Genomic DNA, 24,582 nt, shown 5'->3' on the forward strand with positions numbered 1-24,582 from the left:
ATGCATACTAAATCGTAAAAATTTCTTGCAATAGTGTGTCTCCATGGAGTTTCTAGCATTGTATTTTCTTTTGTAACTTCTTGCACACTTCTTGAAAAAATTTAAATACAATATGTAACATTTGAGTAAGCATATTAAATATTTTTTACTAACTTTAAACTTTTATTGTATTATACATACCTTCACTATCTTCCCAAATTGAAGATTTTGCGAATTTTGTCCATCTTTTCATAATGTATCTTGGAGGAATGATGAACACATTATGCATATGCATTACCCTAAGTATATGATAACAAATTGTATATACCCGTTACATTGAAACATAAGCAGGAACAAGCAAATTCCTTCAGTAAAACACACTATGGTTGTGTTTGAACTTTTCATCCAAAGACACTTCAAACATCTTTAGGCCAACTTTCATTTCATTTGATACATCTCTAATATACGATCTCATACTTGTGTCATATTCCTCTTCTAAGTCTATAAAAATTTCCGGAGTGTAAATTGCAGCCGCCTGTTTCAAGAGTTTGCATTTTGTTTTGGTTTTTCTGCTCTGCATCTGAATTTATCTGCCTTTTCATTGCTTCTCCACCTTTTTACTGTAGCTTCAAATATATGAAATAATTCATATAATGAAGGATTTTTGTTATCTTTGAATGATATTGCTCTATTGTAATTTCAAACCTTTGGGACGACAAAATTCCAGCAGAAGATATGTCTTTGCTAAACACAGGACACCATTTATGTCTTAGTTCATATAGTCGATCAAACCACTCTTTCTCTTCTAATCCATACTTTTGAATCATATCATTCCAACAATCATCAAATTCTTTCTCATTATCATAGCCATATAAGCATTTGTCAAACATTTTCTTGAAATCTTCATTGCTTTTTAGGTGGCCAAATCTTGATACAAAGTTTTTTTTTTTTTTGAGATGCCACAAACACAACCTATGTCTTGAATTTGGTAAAACCAAAAAATTTTATATATAAAATGTGAATATATAATAACAAATTATATGGTATGAATGTCTGAGGTTATAATATTTACTTTAGAGGATACCATACAACCTTAAGAGGATATCATTCAGTTTTTGGAGGATATCATCCAGTCTTTGGAGGATATCATCCAATCTTTGGAGGTTATCATCCAATTTCTGTAGGATATCATCCAGTTTTTTGAGGATATAATTTTTCTATTGGATGATATACTCCATTCATTTTGTTATCTGATATTAACCATTGAAATTAAAATACTATAATTTAACTGAAAATTATTACTTACCTTTGCAATTGCATTGCTCATTGCTTGATCTTGATCAGTGAAAATTGTCTTTGGTTTTTCTCCAGCCATAAACTTTTTGAAAGTTTCAAGTACCCATTTAAAAGTTCCTGTAGTTTCATTTGTAATAAAAGCACATCCAAACATTGTTGTTCTCCAATGATTGTTTACTCCAACAAATGGTGCACATATTAAACCATATTTGTTGGTTCTATATGTGGTATCAAATATTATTACATCTCCAAATGCTTTAACATCTTCCAACATATTTGAATCACGCCAAAAATAACTTACTATATGATCAATTTCACCAAACTTTTATCTGTACAAGAAAGAAGAATCTGATTCTGCCCTCTCTTGTAGTGTGTCCAATACACTTTGCATATCACCTCCTTCAATTATCTTAGATTTATACCTAGTTACATAGTTTAATAGATTTCTCTTTGTGTGTCCTAAAGCTTCCTCTGATCCTACTTTTCTTTTAAGAAACTCATAGCAGTCCATTGGTTTAATTCCACTTTCTACCATCTTTTCAATCACCCATCCCATCTATTCTTTTACATTTCTTTCAGATTTCAAGTGATGTCTTTCTGAAGGATTAACCAAATCATGATTGTGTTTTATATTGTGTTGAATAATACAATACTCTCCAGATTATTTCCTCTTGAATCTTATTTTAGCCCTACAACCAGTCTAGTCTCATTAACACACCTTACTTTTCTCTTCTTTGATGGCTCTTTTTCTCAGTTATGAATTCGGAATTTGCTATCTCCTTTTCTTTTTTCTTTCTCTGTACCATATGACCCTCTTTTGAGCAGCAAAAATAAAATTCAGAAACTATTCCATTTGTTTTATCTCGCCTAAGAGTATTTTTTCTTACACTGAATCCAATTGCTCTTGAATGAGCTTTGTACAAACACAACACATTCTCACGATCATCAACAAGTCTTCCCATCAAAGATAACTTGATGTTTTCATCATTATCATAATTGAAATATTCCAAATCTGCAATTTGAAAAAAATATTTAATAAGTTATAGAGAGTATTTAATATTAATGATATCCTATATGCATATGATGATATCCTCTATTTTACGCATATATCCTCTATTTATGTGAATGACATCCTCTATTCTATGTATTATATCCTTTATTCTATGCATTATATCCTCTATTCTATCTATGATATCCTCTATTCTATGTATTATATCCTCTATTCTATGCATTATATCCTCTATTCTATCTATTATATCCTCTATTCTATGCATTATATCCTCTATTCTATGCATTATAATCTCTATTTCTATGGATGACATCCTCTATTTTATTCTATGACATAGTCTCTAGGGATTTATGATATCATTATCATTATTGAGGTTATCATGTATTGTATGGAGGATACCAAAAGTAGTATTGAAGTTATTATTTATTCTATGGAGGATATCAAACGTATATCATATATATTCAAGATGATATCATTTATTCTATTATAAATTATATTATTTTTTGTATATATAATGCTCTATTTTTTTACCTAAGTTTTTTTGTTCTTAGATAAAAATACATATATTTTTAGATGCATATGAATGTTAAAATATACTATTTTCAAATGAAGCAAAAAATTTAGATCAAAATACCTATTTTTTCAGATGTTACAGTAGATTCATTAGGAGAAATTGATACTTTTTCAGGATCATTCTGTACTTCTTTAGCATTTGATTGAATATCCGGAGCATTTGCTTCATTTTCTTCAATCGAGCTTCTATAATTTTTTGACGTTGATGCAGAAAAATTCGGTGAAATTGATTCATTCTATTGATTTTTTTTTTTTTTTTTGCATTTTGTTGATCATTTGATTCATCTTGTCGATAATTTGCTGAGTTTTCTTCATATTTAACTTTTCTCTTGATTTTTTTTAACAAAAATGAGTATCGACGTGGAAATATAGGTTTTTTTTTTAAAAATATATATAAGCCCACAAGATTTTTTTGCGATCAGGCTTAAAACCCGCGCTTTTTTTTTTTTAGTTCAGGTAGGTTTGTAAAACTGGTTTGTAAAACTGATATTTTTTTTTTCTTTCCCTAACATGTATATTTTAGGTATTGTAAGGGGTACAGGCCTTGAAATGCCAAAAAAATACAAGTCCCTAAGGTTTGGGACGCATTTTGAGCCAAAATGGACCAACTAAGGCCTATATGACCTATTCTTTGCCCATTTTCTATGTTTTTGACCAAATGCACTATTTTTTTTCTCTAAACATCTCTAAGGGGTACATGCGTTGAAATGCCAAAAAAATAAAAGTCCCTAAGGTTTGGGACGCATTTTGGAGCCAAAATGAACCAACTAAGGCCTGTGTGACCTATTCTTTGCCCATTTTCTATGTAATTGACCAAATGCACTATTTTTTCTCTAAACATCTCTATTACAGGAATTCTAAGGGGTAAATGCCTTGAAATGCTAAAAAATACAACTCTCTAAGGTTTTGGACGCATTTTGGAGCCAAATTGAGCCAACTATGGCCTATATGACCTATTATTTGCACATTTTCTAAGTTTTTGACCAAATGAAAATTTATTTCTCTAAACATGTATATTTTAGGTATTTTAAGGGGAAAAGGCCTTGAAATGCCAAAAAAATACAAGTCCCTAAGGTTTGGGACGCCTTTTGAGCCAAAATGGACCAACTAAGGCTTGTATGACCTATTCTTTGCCCATTTTCGATGTTTTTGACCAAATTCACTATTTTTTTTCTCTAAAAATCTCTATTATAGGTAGTCTAAGGGGTACATGCGTTGAAATTCAAAAACAATACAAGTCCCTAAGGTTTGGGACGCATTTTGGAGCCAAAATGAACCAACTAAGGCCTGTATGACCTATTCTTTGCCCATTTTCTATTTTATTGACCAAATGAACTATTTTTTTCTCTAAAAATCTCTATTACAGGTATTCTAAGGGGTACATGCCTTGAAATGCCAAAAAATACAACTCCCTAAGGTTTTGGACGCATTTTGGAGCCAAATTGAGCCAACTATGGCCTATATGACCTATTATTTGCACATTTTCTAAGTTTTTGACCAAATGAACAATTTCTTTCTCTAAACATGTATATTTAGGTAGTGTAAGGGGTAAAGGCCTTGAAATTCCAAAAAACTACAAGTCCCTAAGGTTTGGGACGCATTTTGAGCCAAAATGGACCAACTAAGGCCTGTATGACCTATTCTTTGCCCATTTTCTATGTTTTTGACCAAATGCACTATTTTTTTCTCTAAACATCTCTATTATAGGTAGTCTAAGGGGTACATGCGTTGAAATTCCAAAAATATACAAGTCCCTAAGGTTTGGGACGCATTTTGGAGCCAAAATGAACCAACTAAGGCCTGTATGACCTATTCTTTGCCTATTTTCTATTTTATTGACCAAGTGAACTATTTTTTTCTCTAAACATCTCTATTACAGGTAGTCTAAGGGGTACATGCCTTGAAATGCCAAAAAAATACAACTCCCTAAGGTTTTGGACGCATTTTGGAGCCAAATTGAGCCAACTATGACCTATATGACCTATTATATGCACATTTTCTAAGTTTTTGACCAAATGAACAACTTCTTTCTCTAAACATGCATATTTTGGGTATTTTAAGGGGTTTATCACTTGAAAAGCCAAAAAAATACAAGTCCCTAAGGTTTGGGACGCATTTGGAGCCAAATTGAACCAAGTATGGCCTATATGACCTATTCTTTGTCCAATTTATTCATTTTCGACCAAATAAACTATTTCTTTCTCTAAAAATCTCTATTATAGGTATTCTAAGGGGTACATGCCTTGAAATAAAAAAATAACAACATCTCCCTCGTCCTCTTTCTTCCTCCCCTTTCTCCCTTTCTCTTTCTCCCTTTCTCTCTCTTCTTCTTCCTTTTCCTGTGTCGCCTTCTCTCTCTTCCTTTCGTTTTTTTTTCTTTCATCTGTACAGAATTCAAAACTGGGTTGCTTTTTTTTTTCGCAGGGCTTCCGACGGAAATTTTTCCCTCGGAAAACACATATTCCGACGGATTTTTCCGTCGGAACCTGTACTTTCCGAGGGAATTATTTCCGTCGGAAGCCCTGCGAGGGAATATTCCGTCTTAATAAAATTATTCCGAGGGAACAAAAATCCGTCGAAAGGATTTCGAGGGAATATTCTGTCGGTACTGAACGTTTCCGTCGAATTTTTCCTACAAAGTCAAATTCCGTCGGAAATTTTGAATTTTCCGAGGGAATTAAATTCCGTCAGAAGGGTTCCCTCGGAAATAAGCCTATTTCTAGTAGTGCACGCATGGCATGCGGGCTGCTGGCTATTGCATAGCGTACGCTGGGCGCTGCCTAGCAGCTGCTGCTTGTTCTAAACGCTGCTCACCTTGCAAGCACGCATAACACAACACTCGCATGCACAGTACGCTGCTAGCTTGTGCGATGCTTCGTGCTAGTGAGGCCCAGCCTCGCGATGCTGGAAGCTAGCAAGGGGCTGGGTGCTTGGCCTAGCATGCTAGCAAGCATGCATGCACGCATACGCATAGCACTATGCTTGCGATGCTTGCATGCTAAGCGCAGCCTAGCAGCGGCTATGCGAGTAGCTGGGTGCGATGCCTGCCATGCTAGCATGCATGTTGTTGGTGCCCTTTCCTAGCCTAGCACTTGCATGACAATGCAAGGCTATGGCTTGGCGCGTACTTGTCGCTTGTTTGTTTCTACGTCTCGTCGAATTCTAAATTCGACTCGACTTGCGACTCTCGATTTCGACGCTCTAAGCTCGATATCCGACGTCTTTGTTCGTAATACTCTAATGACTCATCTAATCCTTCGGATTGATTCGTCGTCTCGGATCGGTTGTTCGATTAGGTGCGACCTGAAGGGTTCAGTGAAGATTAAACCGTAATATTAATTGTTCATTAATATTAATGATCGGAAGCGGCCTCCACTTAGGAATTCCTATCACTTGACCTCACTGAAGAATTAGCTTTCTAATAACTCCAAACCCTCTATCAGAATAATACACTTGTTGGAAAGACACCATTCCTTTCAATCTCCCACTTATCCTTCCATACAAGTGTGCAATTAGTGTATAGCCCATTTCCTATGTCACTTAATGTCTCTTCATGAACTATAAGGTAAGATTCTTCGTCATCCTGATTACGTCCAGAAGTGTTCCTCGATCTCGAGTCCGACTATCAATAAGCTGATGATTTATAAAATCCATCTTAACACGACCATGTATTTTCACATTCTCGCTCTGCGAGAGGCCTTGTAAACAACAAAGATATGTTTCCTATTGTTAATAGAGGGACATTCCCAGTCTTGTCTTACTAAGAGGACCTAGTCGCCTGAGTGTTTTTGTTATAATCCCTATTTACGGCAGACGTTTGACAACATCAAAACAGACTAGTACTCAAACAAGAGAACTTACAATACTCATGGTCGAGGAAATAGGTTCTGATAGCTATAATGAGAAATATACTTACGACGATTTTAAATCTCTTAAAGTATTCCCATAGGTCGATCCGGTATAGTATATTATAAATATACTTAAGACATTCATACCCTTGACGCGTGCTTCGCTCGATCCCGAGCTCTTACTTCAAAGCCTAACCTCGCAAGTGCAAAGGTCTCCAACGGTTCGTACCCGCGAACCCGACCTTAGCGATTTTAATCCCGAAGGTTAGTCGGGACTTGACCAAATAAAACTAGAGTATTACGAACTTAAGATTTTCTCACTTTTCTAAGGAGATGCCTTTGTAGTTCAACTCAAGCGTCCTTACTAAATCCCAAAGCTTGCGTATTTATAGGGAAAGGAGACTTGATCTCCCTTATCCCATCAATGTGGGAGATTTGCATTTCCCTAATTTTATTTTAATCAAAAACAAAATGAAATGCTAATCAATCAAGAAGCTCCAAGTGTCACAAGGAGGAAGAGAGAAGGTGAGGACCACCTAAGGGGGGGACCAAATAACCTTGCTCCCCAAGCCAACCACTAGCCCTTGGTCCCCACACAAAACCGGCATCACCAAGGCACATGGTTGGTTGGCTGCCTGCCTTGGTTGCCAAAGCTGCCAGCTCGCGCCTAGCACCAAGGCTGGGCTGCTTGCCAGCCTGCCTAAGCACATGTGCAACCAGCCGACACACATGGCCAACCAACACACGCATGCGCCGCTGCCTGGTGCGTGCTGCTATGCAAGTGGCGTGGGGCTTGGTGTTGCTCTCTAGCGCACACGCATAGCCTAGCATGCCTAGAGTGAGTGCTTGGTGCTTCTAGCTAGCACACACGCATAGCCTAGCATGCCTAGCGTGCTAGTGCTTGATGTTGCTTGCTAGCACACACGCACAATCTAGCATGCTAATGTGATAGAGTCATAAAATATAATATTTATATCTATTAAACTCTCGATTTTATATTGATATTTAATGGTTTAATGATATATTAAGTAATTTTCTTCCCAAGACACAATTTACTACTATTTTATGTATTTGGTTGTAGGAAGGAAGATTACGATATCAAAGTGATATTTTATTACCGCCCGGATTAAACGAAGCGAAGCTCACAAGCCCAATCAACTCACATGTGTGTCAACCCAATAATGTTTCATAGCAAATAGCCAAGTGGACCATGAACTCATGAAGTACACCAACTGGTTACTCAGCCAAAACAAAAGGAAAAAAAGAAGAGCAAGAGAACTCCTCTCACTGTCTCTTGCGGGTAAAGCTCAAATAAACTATTGAGTGATTTTCGTGGGTACCAAACTGTCAAGCAAGAGATGATAAAGATGAAATTGGATAATTATTGGAGCGAAAAATTCGGATTAGTTAGGGATCGAAGACTCCTATTAATATACATGGGGCTAGCGAATTGGAGGGGGAATCTGAGTTTTATTTTGGGGATTTTCTGGGCTAGGTTCAGAGCAGCAAATTGATGAGTTTCATCTAAATTATTGCAAGGTACCTAGCGAGCAGGAGGGTAAACAAAAACGGATTAGTCGAGGTGACTCGGTTCAGCTTGTGTTTACTCTGATTTTCACTAGAAGATTTGGTACTGTATATTTGTTTTCATTTTCTTTGCATTCGATTTTCAGCCTTGGTTTATCTTGGATTAATAGTAGTATAAGTTTTGCTTTGGAGAATAAAAATGGAAGTTAGTGCTTTCACTTTGTTATTTTGTTCTTGAATACGTCAGTATACTAGTTCGTATACATTTTGGTAGATTAATTTCATTATTGGTTTTATCTTCATTAATTTGCTTTGTTAATGAGTTCGATTATGAATTTTAAGTATTCTATTTTAGTTAACTCAATATTTGTTATGTCAGGCTAGATTATTAGTGGGGTAGGGAGATCAATTATACATTGGATTATTGGTTTTGTGAGAGTAGATATGTTGTGATTCTTGGGTATTAGGTCTATATCTTGATTGGTTTGATAGTCTGTTTTATTGGTATGAATTGGTTGAATTATATTCTAGACCGTCCATCTTATATATAATTTTCTAGTTTAAATGCTAGAATATTAATCTGTGATACGTAATTGTCTGGGTTAGTACTCCTTAGTAGCACTTAGGTGTTTGATAGATGACTAGAACTTGTCTGATGCCTATGATTATCAACCCTTTAAGTTGCACGAATCCGAGCTTGTGAGATTTGTGGCTTAAGTTAGCTACTTCCTAATTATTAACGCGGTTAATTAATCGAGTCTAGAGAACTTGTTCTAGATTGTTAGTTAGTTAGACAATATCCAAGAGCTTGTTTGGTTTATTTGCAATTAAGGGAAGTTTTGAATACTAGTTGGTGTACATTAGTTGAAATTTAGATATATGCATGATTTATGTAATTCAATGAACAAGCTATATTCCAATGCTATAATATATCTCCCGATCCCTATTTCGTCATTCTTAATTTTTAATATTTATTCTTACTGTTAGTTTTACATCTCCGTACTTAGCTTATTTTCAAGTCTATAGTTTTATATATTAGATCGTAATAGTCATTATTCAAAACAGGGGTTTTTAACATACACAAGTAATAATTTGATAATCTAATTCTCTGTGGGATCGACCCTAGCTTACCCTACTACATTTTAGGAGGTTTTAGTTAGGTTTATTTTTGGACACGCGACAGTCGTACCATAATGCTTGGTGCGTGATGTGGTGGGATAGGCAAGGCCTAAGGGGGTTGATGCGCGCAAATTGTCTAACACGCATAGCCAATAGCACAAGCACGCATAGCGTGTTGCGATGCGTGTGCTATGTGCTGCCTGCTTGCGGTAACAAGGCCCAACAAGCACTTGCGTGCTGCTAGCCTTGCGATGCTTGCGAGCTGTGTTTAGCCATGCCCATCATGGTGCGATGGTTGTTATTGCTATGCTAGCGAGCACGCCCAGCCATGCAAGCACAACCATAGCAATTGCACCCATGGCACGCATCTTGCGATGCTTGTGCCATGCGATGTGCGTGTACTAGGCGATGCTAGGCACGCATGGGATGGTGACCTTGCCTAGCCTAGCACTCGCATGGCTAAGCCAATGGAGGCTACGGCTTGGCTCGAACTTGTCGCTTGCTTAATTTGCGACTCTCGGTCTCGATGTTTTAAGCTCGATATCCGACGTCTTTGTTTATAATACTCTAATGACTCATCAAATCCGTCACATTGATTCGTTGTCTCGGATCGTTTGTTTGATTAGGTGCGACCAGAAGGGTTTAGTCAAGATTAAGTTGTAATATTAATTGTATATTAATATTACTGGTCGGAAGCGACCTCCACCTAGGCTTTCCGATCACTTGACCTCACTGAAGAATTAGCTTTCCAATAATTCCGAACCCTCTATTAGAATAATACACTTGTTGGAAGGATACCATTCCTTTCAATCTCTCACATGTCCTACCGGACAAGTGTACATTTAGTGTATAGCCTTTTTTCCTATGTCGCTTAATGTCTCTTCATGAACTATAAGGTAAGATTCTTCGTCATCCTTATTACGTCCAGAAGTGTTTCTCGATTCTCGAGTCCGTCTGTCAATAAGCAACTGATTTTCAAGATCCATGTGAGCACGACCATGCATTTTCACAGGCTCGCTCTTCGAGAGGCCTTGTAAACAGCAAAGACATGTTCCCTACTGTTAATAGGAGAACATTACCAGTCTTGTATTGTTAGCTTCCCTTACTAAGAGGACCTAGTCGACCGAGTGTTGCCGTCATAATCCCCAGTACGGCAGACGTTTGACAACATCAAAACGACTAGTACTCAAACAAGAGAACTTACAATACTCATGGTCGAGGAAAAAGGTTCCAATAGCTATAATGAGAAATATACTTATGACGATTTTATATCTCTTAAAGTATTCTCATAGGCCGATTCGGTACAGTTTCAAACTAGTACCTGTGCAAATAATTTATGACTATCATGTCCTTGTAGCACAAGAAACGGTGCTATAAATCAGACTACACACTAATATCAAGTGGTCATTAATCGTCCATCGTTTAAATGACCTTTATTGGGGACAATTTTCGATTGAAATATTCATTGTTCACTTAATAGGTGTTTCTTTATCCAAGACATGGTCTTGATACCCTGTTTTGAATATTATCATAAATCGAATGGACTCATTATTTAATTCTAAACCACAATTAAATAGAAATGGAGTAATAACAAATTTGCAGGAAATTTAATTGTCCTAAAATCGAATGGTTCAACATAGTGTTTTACATTAAGAAATCAAGTTTAATTGAAACACATATACAGGGTAATCAAAGCCAGTCTCCAACATGCTTGATTCTCATTGCCTCAACGTGCTTGTGAAAGGAAAGTTGTCCTTCCAACAAGTGTATTATTCCGGTAGAGAATTCAGAATTATTAGAAAGCTAATTCTTCAGTAAGGTCAAGTGATTGGAATGCCTAGGTGGAGGCTGCTTCCGATCAGTAGTATTAGTGAACAATTAATATCATGGCTTAATCTTGACTGAACTCTTCGGGTCTCACCCTATCGAACAACTGATCCGAGACGACGAATCAATCCGAAGGATTTGATGAGTCATCATAGTATTACGAACAAAGACGTCGGATATCGAGCTTTAGAGCGTCGAGACCGAGCGTCGAAAGTCGAGTCGAATTTAGAATTCGACGAGACATGAAATCAATCAAGTTACAAGTTCGAGCCTAGCCGTAGCCTCGCATGGGCCTAGCCATGTGAGTTCTAGGCTAGGCAAGATCCCTCACAATGCTAGCCGCAAGCCTAGCATGCTAGGGCCATGCGTGCTAGCTAGCCGTCGCATGTCGCTAGGCTTAGCCTAGCACTGCCCGCAAGCATCGCAGGCATAATGCCTTGCGTGCTTGCTAGCATGATGGGCGCCTAGCCATCGCAGCCACGCACCAAGCTTGAGCATCGCACATCGCAGCACACAACATCGCAACCAATGCGTTGTGCGAGACTGTGCGTGCTAGCTAGCCAAGCAAGCATCGCAAGGCTAGGCCTTACTAGCATGCTAGGCGCTGGCTCATTGCTAGCAGCAGCATCGCATAGCACCACGCACCAGCCAGCAGCGTGCTAGGAAAGCTGGGATATGCGTGTGTGCTAGCAGGCAGCAGCACGCTATGCGTGCTAGGCCTCGCATAGCAGCAGCGTCAACATTGACGCACCCAGCAGCAGCCTTGCTAGCAGCACATAGGCATCAGCCCCGCATGTGTGGCTCGCTAGCAGCACGCATGCACTAGCCGGCTGCGCATGCATTGCGGCTGGCTGTGCGTGTGTGCGGGCTGGCAGGCAGGCTGCCTAGCCTTGGTGCTAGGCGCTAGCTGGCAGCCTTGGGAAAGCTGCCTGCCAACCACTTGGCTTGGTGGTCTGGTTTTGCTAGTGGGGACCAAAGCTTGGTCTTTGCCTTGGGGAGCAAGGTTGGTTGGTCCCCTCCCTTAGTGGTCCTCACCTTCTCCCTCTCCTCTTATTGCCACTTGTAACTTGGTGTTTGAATTGCAATTTTATTTTGTTTTTGATTAAAATAAAATAGGGAAAATTGCAAATCTCCCACATTGATTGAGAATGGGAATCAAGGTTCACACGGAGGTGATGTGCTGCTTTTGTAGCTTCGGGTGTTTTGGGTTTCGGAATTCTCGAAGAACTGAGGGTTGTTTTTCCTCTCCTGTTTAGTCCTCCAAGTGCCCTCCTCCCATTTGTCCCCGAGCTCCTTGTAGGAGGGAGCATGTCCACTTTCCTCTTGGCTGGTCCTCCTTCTTAGGTTTCTCGGCGAAAGAGGCGAGTGGTCACGAGGTGGTGGAAAGTTGCCTCCTTGGGCCTTCATGAGATCCATGAAGACCGCGACGGCTCTTGCCACTTCCTCTGTAGAGGGCCCCGTTTGAGGAGTCGTTCTCGGCTGAGACCGAGAATGTAGGCTTCGAGGCGGACTCTTAGCATTATATTGACTCGGCCAATATGAGCTTGTTGGCTGTTGAGAACGGTGAGAAGGTGACCTCTCGGATGTAACCTTTTCTGAAGGGGGTGCTTCCGAAGAGGATGAAGAAAGTTGCGAAGACGGTGGAGAAAGTGGATTTTTCCTCAGCGGAATTGGACCTTTCTTCGAGGAAGAAGGACCATTCTTTTTAGTGCTCTTGACACTCTTACCACTCTTAGTCTTTTTTTTTTTTTGCTAAGATTTGCTAATTTTTTGCTTGTTTTTAAATGTCATCCCCACAGACGATGCCAAATTGTTTCGGGTGAAAACAATTAGATCTTCGGACAGGTCCTTTCCTGTGGGCTAAAGACTGGACTCGAACTAAGTGATGACTGGGACGAGGATTTCCTGCACAGCAAACACACGTAAACTGGCCTCGGGGGTTCTGCCGTGGAAGGCCCCTCTGATGCCGAAATCAATACAGTGTTTAGAGAGAGAAAGCTATGCAAGAGTATTAATTGTTTGAGACTTAATTTGAATGAATGTAAAGAGATAAGATTGAAAGTTTTTATACCTTTGCTTAATAGATAAATGGACTTTAAATCAAGTGGGCTTGCCACGTTGAATGGGCCTTGACTGACTTGGCAATTATTTGGAGAGTTGAACCTTACTTTGAGCTTTGTAATTAAAAACATTTGTGGACCGCCCCAATTGGAGTAAATTGAACCCAAACAAGTACTAAACTAAATGTTGAAAACAATTATGGAAACAAACAAGCATATTATCATAAGAATAGACTAACTAAATATGAAGAGATTTGTAGAATCATCATCATCAATTTGCGAAATGCAATTAAAGTTGATCATATTGCTGATCATCAGAGGACTTCAAGAATGAATAATACTCATCAGAATCTTGAGCTTTTTGGATAATCTAAGAACCTTTTTCAGCAACATTTACCATTTGTGGGTTGAATTCAGAGTAGGAGAAAAAGGATATCATTGAGTGATTCATCTTGATTTTTGGGGTTAGTTTGAATTTGGGAATGAATTTTGGGTTAATGCTTGAAGGTTCAGTCATGGTTGAGGAAGATGATTGAAGAAGAAAAACAGTTTAAAAAAGAATGAAACAAGAATTTCAAGAATTTTTGTTAACTCTTAATATTTACGATGAAGTTGGTTTAATAAGAGAACAAAGTAAAGAGAGTAGAATGAAAAGTTGATAAGAGGGGTTTTTTATAGTTACATGTTAGTTACTTTAACCGCCTAATTGCATTTTATTTAGAGTTTGTAAAGTTTTCTCCACATCATAATTGACTTAAATTTGTCACAATAAATCTACAATTAGGGGGACAATAGAATAAATAAGATTTGTTTGGGGATTGGAATTGGATTTATAACTAAAGTTGGTTGTGGATGTAACTTTGGGTCTGGCTCATGTGATTTGGGTTTAGCTAGAACCGATCGAGTTTAGCTAGACCCGATTCACTAGCTACGTCATGTGTCAAAATTTTTAAATTTGTGGCCTAGATGCACAAAGTTACTTTGTCACCACTCTGTGTCTGTGTGCCCGCATTAATTAAATTATACCTATTTTAGTGTATTTTTATCGTACTGAGTCATTACTTAACATAATTATTCTACAAACGAAAAAAATGAAAAATCTGTCAATGTCGGTCTCATGGCTTAACATGCATAATAATGAGCTCATATCGTGCTTTTTCATGTCGAGTTCTGTTAAAATCAGCATAAGCTATGTACCATGTTTATTTATATATGACTAGCTCTATGCATAGTAGGATGTGGACATTTGGATATGAATTTGAGCAGTTCACTAAGACAATAATTGAGCCGTACGAGACGTTTGGTATGAGAGTTAAGAGTTATAAAGATAGGGATAGGATAAAGTTATGAAATTTAAATAAAGATAGAAAAAGTGATTCTCCGTAAAATTTTATCAAAAGTGAAATTTTATTATCATAATACATTTACTAATCATGCTCCCCTTCTATCTTAGCATTTCATTTTATTAAGGTTATAAATGTAGATTGGTTGCACCCCCTTATTCCACTCCCTCACCTAATAAGGAGCATTAATTTGGAAGGAAATAAGAAGTTTATTTTTATCCCTTTCTCTGCTTCCCACAATACATGAAAACAAAATTATAAAAGAGTACATTGTGAGTTGTAACTTTGGGTCTGACTCATGTGATTTGGGTCTAGCTAGTCCCGATTCCCTAGCTATGTAATGTGTCAAAATTGCAGAAAAAGAATTATTTCTTATATTTTTAATAAAATACAAAATAAATTCTTTTTTAAAAATCTAAGGTCTTAAATTCTTTCTTACAAATATCAAAAGGTTTTAACCAAGTGTTAGAGTTTACAAAACATTTTATACTCTAAAAAGTTACATACAATTGCTAGTCCAATTATAAGGTGGCCTTAATCAATTCACCCCTTTCCAACAAATAAATTTAATTTCATTACGCTTGCTCATTATTAGGCCTTAACAAAACCCTTTTATTAAAAATTAAAAAAAATAAATAATTAAATAAATAAATAAAATAAAATAAATAAATAAAAAAACCTCTTTAACTCCACTCATATTACTCTCCACACTCTGTTTAGTCTGTTTTACTCTGCAACTAACTTCATCCAAAAATCAGTCAATTTTCCTTTCTTTTCCTCTCTTCTTTCTTCTCATATTCAACCATGATTGAACCTTCAAAGAAAAACCCAGAAAAAGTCATTAACATCCAAGTAGCCCCAGCAAGCAAACTCCAACATTCACTTGCTTCTCTTTCCGATTCCGATTTCAACTCAAATGGTACAGCAATGGTGGACATCACTGAAAAGGGTTTCGAGATTACAGTTCGCAACGACAAAACTCAAGCTTCGGGTTACCTCTTCTTGAAGTCTTCTGGATTAATCAACTTCCATTGCAGCAAATCAATTGTTGGAAAGATCATCAATATTTATGATCTTTACCTACTTATGGCAGCTACTGACCTACTTCTGGTATCTTCAATTGATGGGTATTGTTACCGTATTTGTTCAATTGATGGGTGCTTCATTGTTACTGTTCTTCAAGTTCATGCTGTTTGTAGTTAATTGTCATAATTCAATGACTGTTAATTGCTAATTGTGATTTTATTTTTGCGGTTTTCTCATGTGAATGGCACAGGATTTAAGGGAGGTCTTAGCCCCGATTCCAGAGCACATGGGGGCTGAGGTTGCACAGCCAGCTGTTGCTGATGGTATAGATGTAGGTGTAGAATTTAAACCTGTTGAGCATCCAGTTGGGCCTCTTGACAATGATAAACCCGTCCAGTGCCTATTGCCAGAACCTTCTATTCTAAATGTAAGTTTTTATGTGTATTTGATAATCCCTAGAGTTTCATACTTCTTTGCTTGTAGTCTTTACAATCTCCCTTGTGTTAAATGGCTTCTCTACTAGATCAATGGATTTCATTGCTTGGTGCTTATAGGATAGTTCAATTGATTATAACTCGTGTGTCCAACTTATCTGTTTATAAATTATAACTGGTGCAATACTATTAGCTGCATTGGATTACAGGTGTGAGAAGGTAATAGGTTGTGGACAATTACATTAAGATAGAAGTATCTCATCTTCGTATTTGGGAGGGAAAAGATGATGTTCTCTCCGGTCTCATATATATGGCTGGGAGCTTGGGAGGCCCTTTTAGTCTCCATGTCCAAGCAAGTATGTTGAAATTAAATTCTTTTAGATGCATAGTTTGGGTATTGCTACTATAAAATGTACCTAGGTCATTAATATAAAAAATTAGGTGCATTATTAGTGGTCATTTGCATCTTGAGTAGCTAGATTACTACTTTTAACAGGGGAATGTGGATGATCGCCTTGAAAATAACCTCTTCTACTGGATGAAATCTATGTAGTTGCAAGCAGTATATCTAAAAACCAATGGAAGCATATTGAGTGTTTGTATAGCAAACTGAATGTTGAAATGTCTACTTTAGTAACTTAGAAATCAAATTACCAAATTTTACAATGAATATAGACCTTTTTAAGTCCTATCACCTTTGGTACCATTAAACCAGGTGTTGATATACTTTATCCTCGTATATTGACTCTTGAACATAATTTTTCATGTAGAGGGATGCTTTTAGCTTTTAACCATTGTCTTAATCCTTGCCAAGATTCAAAAGCTTGCTACTGAAATAGCATCATCTACTAGATAGTTGAGGTAAAGGATGCAAGCATCTTGCTGCATTAAAAAGCATTTTATTTCTTTAATCAGATTTATTCTCAGTGTATATTTTCTTATTGTTGTTGTTGCACATTAATTAACCAATCAACTTTTCTGTTGCATTAAGTGTGCAATAAGTGCTTCTTTTACATATTTTTAGTTGAACAAGAATGGTAATGAGTGTAGTAAATTTTATGGAAACTCAAAGTCATGTTGGAAGTGGCTTTCAATTAGTCGTAAAAGTTAGATTAGAAGTTAGCAAGAAAGGTAAGGTAGGGGAGAGAGCAAACAAGAATGAAGGAGATGAGACAATGTTAGGTAAGAAAGATACGAAAAAGATACTTCTAAGAATATTAAGGTATAAGACTATGAAATAAGCAAAAAATGGAAAAGACTTTCTTAGACGCACATAATTATAAAACAAAATATAGAGAGAGAAAGGATTTGGGAAGGGGGGGGGAGAAGGGGGAAGAAGAGAAAAAGAGGAGTAAGGGAAAAAGTATAGGAAAGAAAGCTTGAACAATAGGGAGGACACAAGAGAGAATGTGTACAGGAAAAGGAAGAGATCAAGAGAAAGATAGAGGGAAAATCAAAGTATAATATATAAGAGCACTTTAAATTATTAGAAAGAAATAAATTACTCTTTTATAGACTTTTAATAAAATTCTCAAAAACATGAAAGGTGAGTGAAAGAGAGGAAGAGGTAATTAGGAGTATGCAAGTATGAATTGACTATGATATTTGCAAATTAATAAAAAATAAGGGGAGAAATAGTAAGAGAACTAGAAAAGTGAGAGCACGTTTTAAAAACCATATCAAAAGTGAAATAGGGTAAGAGATAAAGATCATTTAAGAAATTCTTTTTAAAGAGGGTAATAAATGGGGGGGCAATTAGAGAGAGAGAACAATAAAGGGGGAAAGAGATTGATAAAGAGGGGGTGTGGGAAAGAGAAGGGTCGGGAAAGAGATATGTGTTGAAAGAGAGTGAACCAGGTGATAGAAGGGTTGGGAAAGAGAGAAGAGGACTTTTAATACTATTATATTTTTAAAAGGAAAATAAAGGAAGATATATTGAGTCTTTCTAAGAAAGCACTATTGGAGTATAGTTTATTTCATGGAACAAATTTCTAAGAAAGCAGTATTGGAGTATAGTTTATTTATGGAAATCCAAAGTCATAGGTAAGAACCAATCTAAGATTTTATGAAATGTACAAAATCATAATGAAAAGTTAAAACGGAAAGAGAGGAAGAGAAATGACTGCTTGAATAAGCTATCTGAAGTCTACATCACCATAGAAGATACATAAGAAGTTGGTGGAGAAGGAAGGCAAGGAAGAAAATTAGAGACTATGCAAGAACACTTTTAAGAGAATATTTTATTGGAATAATCACTTTTGGTTTATGTAGCCGACCTCACTTATGGGATTAAGGTTTTGATTGATTGATTGTGAAATATTATAAAATATGAATGTAATACCCTATCCAATATGGTATATTTGAATACTTAAATTGATGTTTAAGATTTGCGAGAAGGAAAAACCACCAGGAATGATGTTAACAAGGCTAACCTGGTGTGTGTGTGTTTTTTTTTTTTATTGTAATTAATTTGGGAATTATTTTATGTTAGATTCGTAATTAATCTGTGATTCTGGGTTGTTTTATTTTTTTGAAAAATTATATTAAATAATATATTGAAAAAATGTAGGAGTTCGATTGGGGTTTAATATCGCTGCCAATGTCAGTACCAAGATGAGGCATGAGGGATGTCCACCCATGAAGATTGAAAAACAATGCTAGTAAGCATTTCTTATTTCCAAAAATGGGTTGTGCAGCTTATTTACTCATGTTTTTAGGTTATTGATTTACCCATATTACGAGGGTTTATATCTTTGTATTAAAGAAGGTGGACAGATTTTTGTGGCATGTGTTAATTGGATCAAGGATGATGAAGGGGTAGACATAAGTGCTGCACAGGATAGTAATTTGAGTACTGGTCTTGTATTGATAAAAGTGTAAGTTTCTGTTTTTTAAACCTTTTTTCAAAGTTTAAAACATTTCGAGCTGGTAGTTTTCATCTTCATTTGAAACTTATTATATGAAAATGCAGGTCTAATTGGCGTACTTCTGGTGCTGGATTAAAGGCACTAAAAACTTTAAAATATGAAAAGGCTGCTTTTGTTCATGGTAATGGTGAAAGTGAGGGTATTGATGGGGTTGAGTTTCCTTCTACAGTTTTCTTGTAGCTGCCTAAAAAAGTTATTTGGTTTTAAGTTGATTGATTAATACTTCCTCCGTTCCACAAATTTTGCAACAATTGGACTTTTGCACTATTTATCATGCTTGTTTGACCACATTATGATTTATATATTTAGTAAAAATATATTCATGTGGAATCTTGTTAGATTTGTCTCGTAAAATTCTTACACTATATCAACTTTTTATAAAATTTACGCTTATAAAATTATAGATATTTAACATATTAAATGTGCTTTGGGATGCGTAATTTCAGCCTTGTTGCAATATTATTGGAACAGAGGAAGTATACGGGTATGTGAATGAATTGTATTGAATTTCCATTAGCTCGCTTATGTTGTGTCTTCTATTGATTTTTGCATCAGATTGTATTCAGTTTTTTCTACCTATTAGCTTGAGTTATTTATGCTTGCTTTGTGGTCAGGATGTTGTTTCAAGTGCTTGGGCAGAGGAAGAACCAGAAACAACTGCTTGGAAATTAACGAGAGTGCTTTTAACCATGGTAATGCTAACAATATCACCTGCATTGTGGTAAGGTTCCACCACTGGGCGTTAGATTCGGATGTAGTAGCCACTTGAGTTCCATTAAGACCTAAGTGTGGAACCCGTTAAATTGGTGAGAGTTTAATTTCAGAAAATTTAGAATGAATTGTCTCTACTTTCATACGTAGAAATTTAAAGTTCGGCATTCTTATTCTTTATGTGCTATGGTCAATTTCTCAGTCAGCACCTTGTTACTATTGTCACTTTAGACAAAGTATTAAAGATGTTTGTTGGCTAGCTGACAAAGTATCATACCATATGGTTATTTGTAACTGGATGTCCTTTTTTTATTAAATTAAAAGTTTTATAATGCTCTCATTTCTTTCATGTCTGAGAAATTTTTTTGTATCAAGTTTATATTTATCTAGATCATAACATCCATATTTTCTTTTTTATTTTTTATTTTTTATTATTTCATAGTAAGAACAAAGTAGCTAGGACAATATGAGTCTCACATGGCGTTCACTCTTTCGGGATTGTTCCGAGTGGTTAACAGAATTGTTGCCTTTGATCCAGAATTCTGCATAGTGTCACCCTTTATATGTCTATTTACTTCCAATACACCAAAAAATGAGTTGAGATTTATCCAGCTACAACCTGCACACGAAGAAGTGTTTTATGGCTCTACTTAGAACAAGAAATACCTGTAAAATTGTGTTAATCTCATGTTTTCTAGATGGAAGTATTGTTTTTTTGTATAAAAATGATTTTAGATTATTTGTGAGGTTTTAGTTTTTACTTGTACATTATTCTAGGATTATTATTTTTTATTTTTATTTTATTTTTATTTTTAAGTTTGAACAGTTTTGTTTGCCCTAGAGGACTAGACATTAGGGAAACAAATGCTAATTAGGTTTAATAATGCTTGATTTTAACGCTTGATTTTTTCAATTAAGGGATTTAATAATGCTAATTTACACTAGACATGGGGTTAATGCAATTTTTTTTTATTTTTTAATTTTTTTTATTAAGTTGTATTTCTAAGTTTACAAAGATATATTTAACTAATAAATGATAGTTCTTATGTTTAGGGAGAAGAAAAGAAATGAGAAGGGAAAGAAGGAGAGCTAGAGAGAGGGGGAGGGGGAAGGAGCAAATTAGAAGAGTAGTTTTGCTTAGGGGTTCTTTAAAATTGTGGAAGGAGCAAGTAGGGGGGAGGGGGAAACGAAAGGGGAAGGAACAAGTACAAAGAGAAGAAAGGCTAAGGGAGTTTATTATAATGTGGGTTTTCTAAGTAGGTAGTTCCTTTTTCTCAGAGTAGTCTTTAAGAAATACAACTACTATGTTGATTTGCCATATAAATTTTTAGCCCTTCCTTTCTCAGGTTTTGGGGTGTTTTATACGAATTGTGACATGTTTCGTTAGTAAAATTAAGTTATTCAAGGAAAATTTGTAAAACAAAATATTGGGGAATTGAGTTGTCGATCAACACATCATTACAGGAGACTTGCACGTGAGACCCAACTAAAAAAAAATAAAAGAGAGAATTAATAATGCTGGAATTTTTATATATAAACTATAATTATGTATCTTGGAAAGATTTTTAATTACCCATTAATTGGGAATAAAAGTAAGGGTTTTAAAATAAATTTCAACTTGTTTTAGAGAGTTTATGAGTGATTTAAAGAGGGTATTTATTGCTGGAAATTTGTGTAATCAAGGAAATAATTGAGTTTATGTATTTTGTATTGTAGGAGACTTCCAAGTGAGTGATTTTATTTAGTCGTGGCGATCTTGACATCATATTCAAGGTACGTTTGCGTACTTGGTAATTATTCGAATATGTAGAAGCATGCTAGGCTTTGATAAATTAATTCCAAGTAGCATCATGATAGGTATTGGTTGGAATTTGTGATTGGATTGATGTTGGTAAAAGTTTTGTGATGTATGAATTATTTATGATGAATTGGTGATTGGAAGTAATTATATTGGCATGTTGATTATGAACTACACTTTTATTATTGGCATGATAAAGACCATGTTTAATTAAACTAAATGTTTAATTTGTTTGGAATATGAAAAGAAAATTTTATTATGGTTCATATAATTTTTATAGATGCTATAAGCATGAGGAATGAGCTATTTAAGTGTCTATGTACACGAGGATTAAATTATACTTTTGGTGCCTAAGTACACTTAAGGTGTTTCTAACACCGAGAGATAGGATTTGTGGCGCATTATACGTTTAAGGTGTCTTTGACATCGAGGTAGTTTAAAAAGGATTCAACATTAAAGTTATGTGGTCACTAATTATTCGAGAATTAAATTGGTATGGTTGGTTGCTCGAATGAACTATAATGTTTGATTGTGTCATGGTTTGAGAGTCATCACCAAATATAATAATATGTAAAGCAACGTAAAGTGAAAGAGATTACGCACCAAAACTCTTGGAACGTATATACCTTGAGTATGAACATATAGGGCGAGTTATGGGGTTTTATATTTAACCATAGCTTCTACTAGGAGTACAGGACGCTGTATATTCCTTTTTATTATGCACAGGAATTCCTCCACTTATGAGTGGTTCTTTTATACTGGCACGGTTTGCTCCCATGTTAGTACCCCTTTATTGGGGAAGGTTAGGGGGAAACCTGTTCGATGCGTAATTAAATTAAATGGACATTGGTATTTTTCTAGTCAAGTGTTGAATGTCTTGTATGCTTGTTTACAGGAGCAAGAAGGTAAGTTGTATGTTGATCAGATGAAAGCATCTTAGTGTGTTTTATTACGCTTATGTACTCAACATTGTTGATTGTGTGTTAGTATGTTTGTGTGGCCTTGTCTTTACCTTGGCCCTACGACGACCCATTTCTAATGACGAGTAGTGGGGGCAAGTAAAAAGAGGAGCTTTTTAGGTGATGAAACATATTCATGAATGGGCATGAGTGAAGAGCGAATCATGCTTAGTTTCCTTAGGAATATGATGTGTTTATTTGCTTTGAAATTATTTATTTTATTATTCTCATGAGACTAACACAAAGATTTTCAGTATTGTTTGGTTTTAAAGGCCTACAATGGTTCCAAGTTGTAGGTTGACTTAGTTGACTTTACTTTCGTTTGGTTTGACTTTTTAAGTTGACTTGTTTTGAAATGGTTTATAAAAATAGTCTTCCGCTTTGTGTCTTTGATAGTTGCCTTAGCCGTTTTCACGATGGCAATAATGTCTTAGATTTTCCTATTTTGTATTTTAAAAAGGGAAAAACAGTATTTTGAAGGAAAGAAATTTCTAGGTTGTTACACTATCAGATCTATGAAGAAGTGAGATGCAACACTTTCCGCCCTGGAAACTTCATACGGCAAGTAGCTAGCCAGAACTTGGAATGTAGATAACTTAAAAATTTACTACTTCTAAGACTTGTAAATTTATGTAAATAAAGAGCCCATCAATAAAAGTTGCTTTTTATTTTCAACGATTTTTATTGCTTTAACAGTAAGCATCTTTCAATGGGAATACTGTCTGTGCAATGTGCAAATAGCCTTATTAAAACCCAACGTCTGCTCTAACATGAGTAGACATCCGGCGATGCCCATCCGGGTGAATTTGTCGCAGAGAGCATCTCCCATCCGAGTGGAACATTGCTCTATATACTCAAAAAACGGCTTTACCGACTGTCTGGATTAAGATAAGCTCGTAGATGCTAAAGGTTACCGCCTGTTCTATAACAAAAGGTAACTGACTACTATCTTGGTTGGATACAACCTTATTTGATACACCGTTTAACGCCTGCTACTGCATATGGGCAATACAGGCGGTAAAGTTCCAAATAATAAATATAAGCTAAGTCCAAAAACTTAGCAGCTAAGCATTGTTCGTTTTAGAACGATCTGATGAGGCCAATGGCCAGATAATATTAAAAAATCATCGTCTGATCCAACATGAGTTTGCATCCGGCGACGCCCATCAGGGTGAATTCGTCGCAAAGAGCATCTCCCATCCCGATGGTACATTGCTCTATAACTTCAAACACAAGCGGTAAAAACTGATTAACCCAATAAGGGCTAATTCACAACCGTTTGACTTGAATAATCAGAAATGGGACCTAAAACGGCATAAACAACCGCATGTCTAATTGAAACCAGCCGGTAACCGGCCGTCATTCCAACTTAGATTAAAATCTCATGATAACTAACCAAGAAATAAAAAGCCTTTCGGCAATATTGATACGGTCAATGACCGTCTGATATCCTATCTGGATGCTTGATGAACGACTGAACGCTTGGTTTGGGGCAATCACCTTAGTAATTGATTGACTAAGGAATTAGTCATACCCTTACTGGTATCAAAAATTTCCAAGTCAATTAGTTCACCTTGGAAACCAAGCGCACAACCGTCCAGGGGCAAAAACAGCCGGTATAGTGAAAAAAATCATAGAAAAAAGCAAGTTAAATATTTAGCAAGAATCTATGCATATGAAGAATCGAGAAAATTGAAGCAAATTTGACAAAACTGACTCAGTCAGCAATTTCATAAAATAAAGACCGACCAAAAGGCCGGGAGAGTAAGTGTTAAAACTGAATCTACGTCCGGGAAATTGAAAGATTGTTAACAAGTACAGAGATACTCGACACAGGCCGGAATTGCAGACGGCCAAAGGCCTAATAGAAATAACAAAAGCTAATTTTACTGAGGTGGGTCAGCCGACGCATCCTTCCCAGGCAGAGGTAGAGCAGAATTCACTTGTGCTTCGTTTTTCGGTTGCTTTTCCTCCTCACCCTCCCTTGCGGCTTGAGCTGGCTCTTCAGCGTCTGAGGCCTCCTTGTTCGCCCATTCCTTAAACGGCTCAGGGCTTCGGCTTCCCTTCAGCCCTTGCAGAAAGAACAAGATATGCGTACTGATAGGCCAAGGACCAGACGCCATAATAAGCATCTTGATGCACAAGG

General features: G+C 36.4%; 1 long non-coding RNA gene across 2 annotated transcripts; it reads left to right on the forward strand.

Annotated features, from left to right (window-relative positions):
• The first annotated feature begins 18,653 nt into the window (after window positions 1–18,653).
• Window positions 18,654–21,452, forward strand: LOC110735069. Of its 2 annotated transcripts, XR_002513980.1 has the most exons (4): window positions 18,654–18,917; window positions 19,013–19,089; window positions 19,583–19,774; window positions 21,396–21,452. It is a non-coding gene; the product is annotated as an uncharacterized LOC110735069 (long non-coding RNA). The 2 variants fall into 2 exon arrangements; XR_002513979.1 differs by lacking the exon at window positions 21,396–21,452 and having other exon boundaries at window positions 19,583–20,017.
• The last annotated feature ends 3,130 nt before the right edge of the window (window positions 21,453–24,582 follow it).

This window comes from Chenopodium quinoa, unplaced genomic scaffold (assembly GCF_001683475.1).
Source record: "Chenopodium quinoa cultivar QQ74 unplaced genomic scaffold, ASM168347v1, whole genome shotgun sequence".
NCBI lineage: Eukaryota > Viridiplantae > Streptophyta > Magnoliopsida > Caryophyllales > Amaranthaceae > Chenopodium > Chenopodium quinoa.